We start from the raw sequence: 13,576 nt of genomic DNA, 5'->3' as shown, positions 1-13,576 counted from the left end.
TTTCGTCATATTAAATTCTATTTCGTCGTTCATTTTAATCATTCAAGATCAGTCAACATCAGTAGTCAACAGTCAAATATTTCGGCTCCTTTAATTAAATCAGAATTCAGTTTCGTCGCAATTCAGGTCCACTAAACCAGTTTCGTCGCAAATCATTCTGTTTCGTCATATATATATATCAGTTTCGTCGCAAATCATTCTGTTTCGTCATATATATATCAGTTTCGTCGCAAATCATTCTGTTTCGTCATATATATATCAGTTTCGTCGCAAGTCATTCTGTTTCGTCATATAAATATCAGTTTCGTCGTAATTCATTCAGTTTCGTCATATAAATCATTTTCGTCATTCATTGACATCAGAGTTTCGTCGAAAAACTTATCAATTTTAAACAGAAGACTTCCAAAAGTGTGATAACAGTCGGTTTTCAAGAGGGTGATCAGTTTTTCACATACATATATACATCAATCATGAGTTGAACAAGTCCGTGGGATTGGAGTACGGACTCACAACCAGCTCAAAAACCGACTTCGATGGCCGAATATTTAGCGAGTACCATACCTCGACAACAATAGTCAATAAGTGCAAGTCAATGGGCTTTGGTGTCGAATCAAAATCAGAGCATTCAAAGTCTATTGCTTAGTGAGAGTGAGACGGGTAGCAACAATCGGCCGCCAAAGTTGAATCACATGAACGACTATCCATCATGGAAGGGTCGTTTCCACACATACGTTCAAGGGCAAAGCAGCGAACTTTGGACATGTTTCATCAATGCATGCAACCCTGCCCTCGAAGTAGCAGCATCAACTTCAGTCGGTTTTACTAATATGCCTGAAAATGACAAAAAGGCATATGATCTGGAGAAGAAGGCATATGCTATTCTCACTCAAGCACTTCACAAAGACATCTACCATCAATTCTCCTATTATAAGACCACGAAAGAGTTATGGGATGCATTGGTAGTGAGAGGAGAAGGAAATGCAGCTTCTAGAAAGACACGCCATGATCTATTGAAGAAAGAGTTTGAATCATTTCGATTCTTGGATAATGAAACTCTAAATGATATGACTTCCCGCTTTTATCATTTGATTAGTGAAATGTGTTCTTATAATGTTGCTGCAACTCATTAGGAAATGATTGCACGGTTTGCTGATGCTCTGCCTCCTAAGTGGAGTCCATTCATTGAACTTCTAAAGCATACGGGCGCTATGGATACAACAAATGGCACTCTCTATGAATTCATTCAGAAGTTGGAGCCCAAGAACGAAGAGGAAAGCCGGAAAGCTAAAATGATTGCATCTCCTCAAAACACAGAAATGTATTTGCCTGGCTTTGGTCCTTCAGCTAGTTCTATTCAGCAACCGAAGCTTCGAACGACGTTTGTATCCAACACAAGCTCGTCTCTGTTTCCACAGTTCAATCAAGCCCAACCACAGTGGAATCAAAGTGCTTATATGTCACAACCCATACCCAAACCACAAGCCCAACAGCAACAAGCACATTATATCAACAATCCTTCACGCCAAAACACCAACAATGTCAGAGTTGATACATCCAATCTTTCAAAAGTCGGTGTAGAAGTTGCTAAGGAACATTTGGAACTTCTCAACACAATGTTCAGTTCCTATTGTGGATTGGTGGCAGGTCACATTGGAAACATCAATATGACCAATGAAGATTATCAGCAGATAGACCGTGATGAAATGGAGTTAATGGATATCAAGTGGGCATTTGCAAGTGCTGTTAGACGGGCAAAGGATTTCATGGCTCGAACAGGAAGAACTTCATTGGAAGGCAAGAATGATACGAAGTACGGGTTTGATAACAATGCGGTTACTTGTTTCAATTGTGGCGAAACGGGACACTTCAAACGTGAGTGCACTCGGCCAAGCAGACAAGGCAACCAGAATCCATTCAGAAATCAGACAAGTACTTCCAATGCCAATCAAGATAACCGTGGAAAAGGGATAGTAGCGGTGAAAAACAACCAGAACCAGTCTGGACCTTCAAACACCAACAGAGCATTAGTTGTTCAAGCTGATGAAGGATGTGATTGGTCTGTACAATTCGGAGATGGTAATCAAGGAGGTGGAACTGCTTGCTATGCAAAAATCATCAACCACATCAAGCATGCTCACAAAGAAGAATTTGCTGAAAGCGATGATAGCTCGGGTTAAAGCGGGAGTTCAGATGAAGAAGGCTCGAATGCTGGAGATTATAATTCTGAAGATGGATCTTTTTCTTGTCAAACTGCCTTTATGGTAAATGTCTCAGCCTCTACGAGTCAGGTAAAATCTGAAACTCCTAGCATATGTAGTGATTGTGCTGATATGAAACTTAAATGTGCTGATTTGAAACGTAAATCTGAAACGGTTCATAGTCACAATCAGAGTTTGGTTATTGAACTGTCAAAGTGCAAAGAGGCAAATATGGCTTTAGTTCGAAATGAAAAGGAATTTAAATCTGTAATTGAAACCTTAAAGAAAAGTGTTTCCGAAGTGAACAAAGTTGTTTATCATAAACAAGTTAATATTAACGATTACATTAACATTGTTGAGGAAACCAAAAGGGAACTAGCCATTGCCAAATGCGAGCATGATGCTATCAAGCAAAAATTGGAGAGTTATTCTAACTCCCGATTTGTGCTCGATTACATAATTGACGTTCAACAACTGAAAGGGAACGTGAAAGGCGTAGGGTATAAGGCGTGTCCACCCCCTTTGAGACACAACTATACCAAAATGCCCGATGAAGAGGATATGCCTCGGTATGAACCTAGTGTGCCTCTTGATTATGAGGAAGTTACTACTGGCCTAGGGTTCAAACCGGATAATTCATCGGAGGGCTCATCTGATAACAAAGAAAAGTCATCATGTGCTTCAAATCAAAGTCCTCCAACCATTGAGGACTATGATTCTTCAGATGATGAATCAGATGTAAGTGACCAGGATGAATCACTTGATGAGACGAAAGGAGTAGAAATTCCAATTGAGAATCATATTCTTTGTGATCCTCCTACTCCTGCCGTGCAACCTGTTGCCAAGCAAGTGATAGATCCTATCAAGGATGTCAAAGATGACAAGGGAAGTGTGTCTGCTGTTAAAAGCAATAACTTGTTGTATACTTTAGTCGGTGATAGAAAAATTTATTCAGACAAAGATTTTCCAATCAAAAACGTCAATCAATCTTTGATTGACAAAGTGTTTGAAGATACTACAAACAAGTTTTTGGGAAAGACAATTCCAGGAGTCATTGTAACTCAATGTGACCCAATTCCAAAAGCTGAAATCAGAACACAATTTGGAAAACAGAAATCACCGACAAAGCAACAACCAATTGCTTTTAAGGGTAAACAACAACAACGAGCTCCAAAGCCAAAGGCTAAGGTTGAATCAAAAGGAGCTCGTTACAAGAAGAAAGCAAAAGATGTTAAATTTGTAGCATCAAATGGCACGGATAAAATTGAGACTTTTGAAAACAAATCAAACACCGATTTTGTACAACAAGTCAAGATTTTGAAACGTAATAGCGATAACAATTACACCCAACACACAAACGGGTGTGATGAAAGAGCAAGTACCTCAGGTTCTACAGGTTCGACATCTGCTAGTCGATCAAATTCTCCTAAGTTTGTTGAAAGGAGAACGTGTTTTAAATGTGGGAAGTTTGGGCACATAATTAAAGACTGCACAAACTCGCCCAAACCAAATTCTGTTGAAAGAACCCCTTCTGAACAAGGTCACTCACAACGTTGTCCTGTTTCTCCAAACATGATAAAAGAACTGTTAAAGAACAAGAAACAAAACAACGACGTAAAAATGTAAAGGTGATCGAAAAGGCTTTAAAACCGGAAACTGTTAAAAGGAAACCGAGTTTGTCACAACCATTAAAACCAGACATTGTACATAATACACAATCTGGTCAAGGGAAACAAGCTTGGAAACCTAAAACGGATAAAGTTTCAGGGGGAGAATCATCAGTTTTAGATCATCGAGAAGTTGAGATAACTTACATCGATGAACAAGGGCGACCTAAGTCTGTGAAGGCTTGGGTCCCCCTCTCCAACTAATCTCTGAGTGAGTGTGCAGGAAGTTCCAGGAGGAACTATCGATAGTCATAGGATTATTGATAGTGGAATGTCCTTGCACAAGATAGGCGACAGAAGAAATTGTTGCCTTTGTTTGAGAGAAGAAGAAAAAGGAGACAGAATTGTCTATTGAAGAGATTGAAAAACTTCGACAAAATGAAAAATCATTTCAAGTGTGATTGTTAAAGGCTTTGATCGGGTCCCCAGGGTAGATTCAAATCAAAATGTACGCACCTGCAGCACGTCTGAAGTTCAAAATCAACAAGATGAACGTGCAGTGTACATTCCTTCGCGGTGTGATTGGAGAAAATGTGTTTGCTGAACAAACCAACCAGGTGTGCAGATGTCTTGGCATGGATTGAACAACCGCACACTACTTCTCAAGAGAAAGACAAAGACCTTCGCTGGTGCAATGTGGAAGACCAGCCGGACCCGGAGGTTTTTTATCTTGTTGTTGTCAATAGATTTCTCAATAGCTACAAAATCGACTTTGAAATCCACACCGGGTGGATATCCAGTTTGGGAGAGCACTCAGATTCCTTGCAATGCATGAAACAATTGCAGGATACGGTTTTAAATTTCTAATCTCTCCTATACTTGTCGATATTTAAGCTGCTTTATGAATTATTATCATCTCGTACAGCACTCTTTGGCCAGACACGTTGATCTTAAATATCACCTCACACGTGATTGTTTCACTATGAAACTCATCAATGTTGTCATGGTCCGCACCGCTTACCGACGTGCCAACTCATTTTCCCAAAATTCGATAAATCATTTCTGATTAAAATTAATTTTGGTAAACGGCATTGAGGTAAAACATGAGTTAACCGACATCGGGAAATCCTTTTTTTTTTTTGTAAATACCTTTGTGTTTTTAAGATTTATCTTAGTTTGTTGATTTTAGGGGGAGTAAATCCAATTTTAAAAATCCAAAAACATCGAAAAATTTCAAAACACAAAAACATTGAAAAACAAAAATGAGTTTCCTGGCGAGCAAAAGAGAAAATGATAGTACATCAGTGGTCTATTGAAACCTCTTCGAACTGAACTTAAAATGAAAAACGATAAGCAGCTCTATATAAGATGTATCGGTAGGCTCACAATCATTTTAAAGTGTGCAGGGTGATATAAACTTAAATCGACTGAAGACTGTGTGGGAACCACTCATTGGCATATGGTCTTGGTACCGAAATTTCGTTTGAGAGATTGCCGAGGTTCTGAGATATTCGGTCTTTATGCTGCTTATCATCTGGGTATCATGGTTGTATCTTTTACCGAAAAATAACGGGGACGTAAGTCTAGATCTTCCATGATACTATACATACGTGTACATACTGCATACGACCTCAATAAGTGATCAACAATCACATGTCCCTCAAATAAGTGATAATATATCACATTTATCCGGGAGTTAAGTTCGTCTCTCTGCAATACGAAAGTACTGACCTGTTCACGGACTTGCTCCTGTGCCCTCATGCATATGAAAATCAAGTTCCTCATCAATAAGTGATTCTATCACATAGGGCTTGTTTTCAATCAAAATAAGTGAGAATCTCACATCATATACGGTCAAACAGATGATAATCGGTATACGCACCGGTAAGATGAACCCTCGTGCATACCTTGATACGGGAATGTGTCGTGTGTGGATGAACACCGGTCGGTAAGTATAAATCATACACTAATCATATCCCCTCGCCATGATTACATCTGATAAGTTAAGCTTAAGTGGACAACAATACCGATAATTGTTATAGGATCCTTATCTAAAATGTTAACTAATTGAACAAAAAGAGCGTTTTGACATGACCAGACACTGATATGATTCTCTTACCCTCGAAACTCGCAAAAAGATCATCTGTAAATATTTATTTACTACTTTCAGTTTCTGCATCTTCTGTATACATTTATTTATTGTTTTCCGTCTTTACATTTGAAAAATGAAAATTTTCAAAAAGATTTTAGGTGTGTTTTAATATAAACTTTATAAAATCCAAAAAGATTTTGCTTCTAGTTTATTTTTGATTGACCGATGTTGGAACTCGAGTCTATCCTACCCAAAATCCTGATCGAAAGCCAGAAAACAATTGCATCTTCATAAATGGTCGAAGTTAACGAGTTTTGAAAGTTAAAGGATTAAAATTGATCATTTTCTAAACTTTCAAACTGTTGTCGGTCGGTAGTTGATTGTAAAATGGTCACACATGTGTCGTTTGTTTATGGAAACTATATTCCAAGCAGTTGTTCTCATTATGCGTTTAGATTTCTTGCATGTGTAGATGCTAAAGGCAAGGAGAACATGTTCGATGACAAGCTTCGGAATGAAGGCACGGCGTGAAGGCATTCAAAAGATAAAGATGATCGAGTTGCCGATGACCCATCATCAACACCACAAGGATCTGAAGAATTATCGATCAAAAGATTCACAAGCATAACTCAATGGAGAGTTCATTCTAAGGGGGAGTTTGTTAACACACTTCCTAAATGAAATGGGGAGTTTGTTGATACACTTCCTGCTTACGACGCGTGAAGAGTTTGAAGATCCTCCGACATGAAAGACACAGAAGACGAACAATCACAGAAGACGAACCATCACGAGTAGCGTCCAAGGGGGAGTTTGTTGATACACTTTGTGTGGACGCGACTCGGCTCGGTTCGACTCGGCTCGGTACAACTTGGTTTCAGCACGGTTAGGTCCGGCTCAAGCCCAATGTCACGACATTCCTCCGTCGTGCGCCCCAGAGTTCGACACGCAAAGCACGGAGAGCCGCGAACATATTCCCGGTGACACATCACCATGACATCATCACTGTGATGTCATGATGATGTCACATGCATGAATTGGTGAAATATTAAGTCAATAGAAACTCACTTGGGCCGATTCAATCCAACATTGGGTCGTAACTTGTTTTTGGGCTTTTACTAAATTTGGGCCAAATACATATCGACGAAACAAGTTTATTTCAAAGCATGTCGATGAAAGGTGTGTTTCGTCAACTTTGTTGTTTCGCCGATTCCTTTTTGTGTTTCGTGAAGGTCTGTGTCTGTCTAGTATAAATACCCCTCATTGTTTCTGTGTGAAAGAGATGAGCACAGTGAGACTTAGTGAGAGTCCGTTAAAACATTGTTTGTATATGTTTGTGGTTGTACTCATCCATAATCAATAGATATTGAATCTTTTGGTTACGTGTGTTCTTATTTTACACTGTGTTTGGTTTGCACCGTCACGGGGATTCTGCACCCGTTACCGTGTTCGTGATAAACAAGGATAGGTTTTCGTTATCGATCCACCGGAAAAACGGGACCTACAAAGGGAGACATCGAGTCCTTTAGTTGTAGGTTACAATCTTCTGTTTTGTCACTTTCGGTCCTTGCACTTATTTAACTAATCTAATTATAACATAAACCTATCTATGTACTAATTACATAAAAACCCTTGAACTTTAAGGATACGAGCGACTAGATCTTCACTTTGTTTGTGTTGATCTTCACTTGAATTTTGATATTTTCCTGACCAATCATCAACTTTGTATAAAGTGCATACACTTGCCAAAGTATTAGCTCAGTGCTTGCCATAAATTTATTTATTTATTGTTCTTTAGATTCACATCATATAACAATTTCATATTTACAATCCATGACCAAGTTTTATTTTGTTAGGCACTATAAAAGACTATACATTATTGTGGAACATATCAATTCTGACAAATAATGAATCTTAAAGTACATTTTTTTACCCCTGTATGTGATTTAATATATAAAACATAACAAAAAAAATAATAAGATGCCACTTGAGCTATCATTTTCATGTACATGCATGTATGATAGTGTATAATGACTTTGCATGCCGAATCAATCCTTCCAAGGGATTTTCTTTGAACTTTGCGTATGACAACCGAAAACCCTCATAAATTGGTACGTGTTATTAATTTTCAAAATAAATTAATTCTTAGTTTTGTTAAGGTTCCCTTGCTGATACATATTGCCCGATTTTGTGGTAAAACATGGTGTCCCCACTTTACAATGTTTTGCAGCTAGCAAAGATGTTTTAAGACTTCTCAATGCGCTTTATTATTCGATCTTGTGGTTTGTATGAAAGACTGAAATGATTTGGTATTCATTAAGATGAAGCTCTCTCCTTTGATGGTAGTGGTCGAAGTAAAAGCACATCTATATTCCTAAGTTTCCTAAAGATGTAACTTTCAGGTCATTAGCTGGGAGAAGCGGTGCGGCTCGTCCTGTTTTTAAATCAATGTTTTGGTATTTGTTATATGGAAGGGCTGTAGCTTCGGGGGTTGGCGTTTTAACTCGATTTGTTTTTGTATCGTTTTTCTCTCTTAATTAGTTATTGTATAGCTTCTGGCTGTCGCTTTTATTAATAACATCGTTATTAGTCTTTAAAAACATATTGCACGATTAACTTCGAAACAATTCTTAAACTAGGATGGAGAGGAAATTCACTGCCAAAAAAATGAAAATTAAAGATAAGTCAAAATACTAATATTTGATTGAAATATAATGTAATAAATTTATGAATCTTGAGTTGAGATTATATTTTCGGTACACATAATTAAGGATATGAAGATTTATGAACTTGAGTGAAGGATAAAACAATGAACTCAAAATGATTTATATAAGTATACTTTATTCATTTGTATTAATAGCTATTGTAACTTGTTGTTAATATACTAAAACTACTAGGTTAGAACCCCGTGTATTACACGGGTTGAATAAATGATTCAACGTTTTTACCTTTATTTTTTCATGTTTGACAGGTTTGTCGCAACATGCAGATCCTAGGTCGAGTCAATGTTCACTACAAAAAAAATGCCATTTAGTGGCACACACTTTTAGTGACATTTAGCCTTTGTGCCACTAATTTAGGTTTATAGTGGCACTTTGAGTATGCCATATTTGATTAACACACACTTTTGGTGGCATATAGTTTTTATGCCGCTAATATAGATTTTTAATGGCACTTTGTGCATGCCACATTTATTTAACACATACTTTTACTGGCATTTACCTTTTATACCACTAATTTATGTTTATAATGACACTTTGCGTATATCATTGATAATTTCAAGCAACTCTAATTTCCTTTATTGAAACCCATATCTGATCTTTAATTCCAAAATGTAAAATAATACTAACAAAAAGAATATATAAAAAAACAAACAATATTTCATCATAGTTAGTTAAGAACCACTTTAACTAATGAATCCATCAATGTCCAAAAAAATAGATATGATAAGCCATAATTCATGACAATTTGTGACAACCTGATCCATGCAAATAAGTTATACTATTTTTTTCATTTTTTAAACTCATAATTTAAACACATAAACATTAAAAATAATATATATTAAAAATAAAATAAAAAGGAGTGATTATATTAGTTTCAAATAGGGGTGCAAACGAGCAAAGGCGAGCTCGAGCTCGACCAGGCTCGAACTAGATTAACTTATGAGAGCTCGGGCTCGAGCTCAGCTTGTTGGTATTTTCTTAAGCTCGAGCTCGGCTTGGGCTCGGCTCGTTTATTATCTATAAATTAATATATTAAATAAAAATAATATAAATAGACTTTTTAGGCTCGCGAGCTCGATAAATGAAGCTCGGACTCGTTTACTAAATAAGCTTATTTTTAGGTTCGAGGTCGGCTTGTAAATAAATTTAAATAAGCTCGGCTCGACTCGGCTCGTTTACACTATGGCTCGTAAGGTTCGACGAGCCTATCGAACTTCACATGTGAGGCTCGAGCTCAAGCTCGATAAACAAACGAGCTTTATTTTAGGCTCAAGCTCGGCTCGGGCTTGATAAGGCTCGGCTCGTTTTGAGATTTTTTCTCGAGCCGATCTCGAATAGCTCGCGAGCCGCTCGGCTCGTTTGCACCCCTATGTGAAACCGAAACCGGTTATTAAAATTACCAGTTTGTGCTCCTCTATGTGTCACTGGCCACAACGTATTTCTATAGGAACACAAAACAATGGTTTTAGACCATTAGTCTATGTTAAATTCGGTATCTACACACCTAATCTCCATTTTGTTTCAACTTTTCATTTTCTAAACTTTGTTTCTTTCAACATTCGGTTTAGTTATAATTTGCAAGTCATGGTAACAAATTAATGGCACCGCGTGAAGTTTTCTCTGCTCTCCTTTCTCTCTCTCTACAACCTTTTACCTTCACCATCATCCAATATACATATTACAAGAAAGCTACTCTAAAACTATAACCGTGGATTGACAATCAGACGACCCAAAATAAGAAGGGTATTGTTTCCAGCCGTGCTTTTTCAAATATAAAGTAACTAGGGGTATTCCTTTTCAGTCGTTGCGCAACATCACAATTTAGATTCAATTAGGTACGGTTACAAGCATTCCTCATGTTAATAACAGTTTGTCATTAATCTATCATGGTGTTGTTTATAGTGCACCGAACAAAATTTGAGACGCTTATGCGTACAACTTCCTGTCATTAGCATACGGTTTCCCATTAGTTGCAAGTTTTTCAAAGGTAATCCGTTGCGCTGCTTATGTAAGCAGGCAATAGTGTAGTCAGTACACAGTCTAAGATGTGTTGTTTCCCTGGCAAAATAACCTCTGCACCTACATATATTAAAAACATATCTTATTTTAGTATAAATCGCAAAACTAACTCGGAGAAAAGAAAAATGTGAAAGCATGACTTTGCAACCTAATGTGTCCACAATGTAAATGCTTGATTCAGATGTAAGTGAGCCACCAAAGGGTGACTCTGTGCCGCATTATTCACCTTTTTTTTTCTGCAAGTCCTGCATGCATCATCAACAAACTATATTAACATCTTGAAATTATTAAGCATGTCTAAAGATTTTAGTTGGTCTTGAATTTGTATATAATTTAGAGGTGGAAATTTTGACCTAGGGTTTATCTATAATTAACTAGTTTAATACCCGTCCGATGGACGGGTTACGTTGATTTATTATATACTAACAATGTGAATGAATCTATTAACACAAATATTTACTTATTGCATTTTAATATTACAACACAATCTGACTAACGGCTCAATAACGGTGTCGCCATTTTTTTGGACCCAAACAGCTACTTCAATGACTCTTTGGGTTGGGCAAATTAAATAGCCTATGGATAGGGCGGTGTTTGGCGCCTTTGACAGCCTACGTGGAGGGCGCCACGCCACATCGATTAGCCTAAAAAATGGAACAAAATCAAGAGTGACAAGATAATTATGAAAACTTCTATATTCCTAGAGAATAAAATCCAGTATAGATATGTAAACAAACTCTTAACTATTTAGTCATTAATAACTATTTAGTCATAAATAACTGGCATTAAAAGAATACCAATATACTTCATATTTGAAGAATACTATTTGCCTGAATAAACATTACCAACTCCACCTTCATGATTCTTGATCCAATCATAAATCCAGTATGATGAAGTAATTGTTATCTTCAACAAAAACCTCCTCTTAAATCTCTCATTTTGAAGCCGCGGACTTGCAGACCGGACATGCGTTCTTCTAAAGCAGCCATTGTTTGATGCAACCCGTGTGGAACTTATGCCCGCAACCTAGTGCTCCCAAATCATCTCCATTCTTGTATTCTTCCTGTTAAACCATCAAAGTTTACACCAACACAAACCAAACTAACATTTTCGCCAAGATACAAATAAAAGAAATATACGCGTACCTGACATATGCAGCAAGGTTTGGCATCTGTCTCACCCGCTACACTCGCGTGTGTTTTCTGTTTCAAATGTTTATAAATGTTTTCTTTGGTCAATCCAGTATTCACGTTTCCAATCCGCTCTTCCAACGGCTACAGCTCCTGAACAGATATTAAAATTTATATTATCTCTATTCATAATTGCATCATTATAAATAAAATGAACAAAGAATGTTATTTTCATTACTTCATAAGACATGTTATCAATATCGAGCCGCATATCCCTGTGCCGATCATGAATATCAACCAAGCCATAAAAGACAAATTGATTTAGAAGCATAACATCCTCGAATCGCAGACCCTCTCCCCTACGTATACAATCCAAAACGTTGTGCATCTGCATCGAAGAAAGACCACATGTTTTCAGCATAACAAAAAGATAAAATCATAATTTATATAACTTTGTAAATCATTAAACATACCTCTGCTACAAGTCTGCCTCTCCTTTCACTTCCACCAGAAAATGTTGTTGATGATAGATACGGGAAACCAAAAGCACCATTAACCTGTCTATTTAAGGTTCTTGCCCGATGATGATGATGACCCGTGATAGTATTTACAATCGGGATTCCAGTTTCGTGTGAAGCTGAAGCATTCACATGTGGTGGAATTCTAGAGAAAAGATTACGGTTTTGCCCTCCACTACTACTAGCCTGTGAATCAATGGAAGACAATAAAGACCGCCGAAGAAGTTCAGTTCGTCTTCTAGACGAATAAAGTGTAGAAGCACGATTGTTAGTTTCATGCCCACCTACGGAATTCAAATCCAAATTAACTGCTGTTTGAGCGGTGTTCGGTATATCATTTAACTGGACAAATAAAGGGTGAACCAAATAAACCACTACACGAACCAACTGTAACAAAAAAGATGACATGATATCTGTGTAAATAGATTTCAGTTCCCAAATCCTATCAAAATTGCCCCTTGATGTACAATCTCTTTAAAAAAACATTTGTAACCAACCCGACCTGAAACTTGCTCCGACCCAAAACCCGTTCTGACCCGAACCCATTTCGACCCGAACCCGTTTTGACCCGAACCAAAACAACCCCTTTTTAATTGACCCATTTTGACCCGAACCCGTTTTGACCCATGACCCGACCCGATTGCCAGGTGTAATGAAAAGCAAGCAAATAGCATGATAAATTGAAGCGAAAAGCTCAAGCATAAAAAAACAACACGCAACATACATTTTTAATACGATGAATACTATTATAGCAGTATCTTTAGAAGCGACCAGTACCTTTCAAGCTTCTGACCTTTGGGACAAATGGAGGAGTTTATCACTACAGCACCTTTGATCTTAGCATTTCTATAATATGGTTTTTTAGTTGAAAAATAGAGATGATTGGATTTGGTCAGATCTGTTTGTTTATTCATTTGGTTCATATGACTCAAGTAGCTTTTGGTGTTCTGAAGCAAATGAACCAACGAGCAAATATTTGAACAAACAACTGATATGGGTCATATAGCACAACCTAAATTTATAATTGGCCGGCACTAGGTGTTATAAAATTCAGTGAATAATTCATGAACAAACAAAAGGCATTTATGATCGACTAACTTGATTATTGCACATGCGCACACACACACACTGATAAACAAAACAACAACGAAGTTTCAATTCAAACCGGTAAAAATCACAGAAATACATCATGATTGTTGCACATATACCCACAATCACACATTGTTGACCATTTGAACATAATTTTTTTAAATTTTAACAATTACTGACCTAAAATTGAAGGAGTTGAAGTT

General features: G+C 37.3%; 1 pseudogene; it reads right to left on the bottom strand.

The window, feature by feature from the left end:
* Window positions 1-11,313: 11,313 nt before the first annotated feature.
* LOC110864551 lies at window positions 11,314-12,957 on the bottom strand (annotated as a pseudogene).
* Window positions 12,958-13,576: the final 619 nt, after the last annotated feature.

Source organism: Helianthus annuus, chromosome 6 (assembly GCF_002127325.2).
Source record: "Helianthus annuus cultivar XRQ/B chromosome 6, HanXRQr2.0-SUNRISE, whole genome shotgun sequence".
Lineage (NCBI taxonomy): Eukaryota > Viridiplantae > Streptophyta > Magnoliopsida > Asterales > Asteraceae > Helianthus > Helianthus annuus.
Note: the sequence above shows the minus strand (reverse complement) of the source record. Positions and strands in the feature narration are given on the sequence as shown.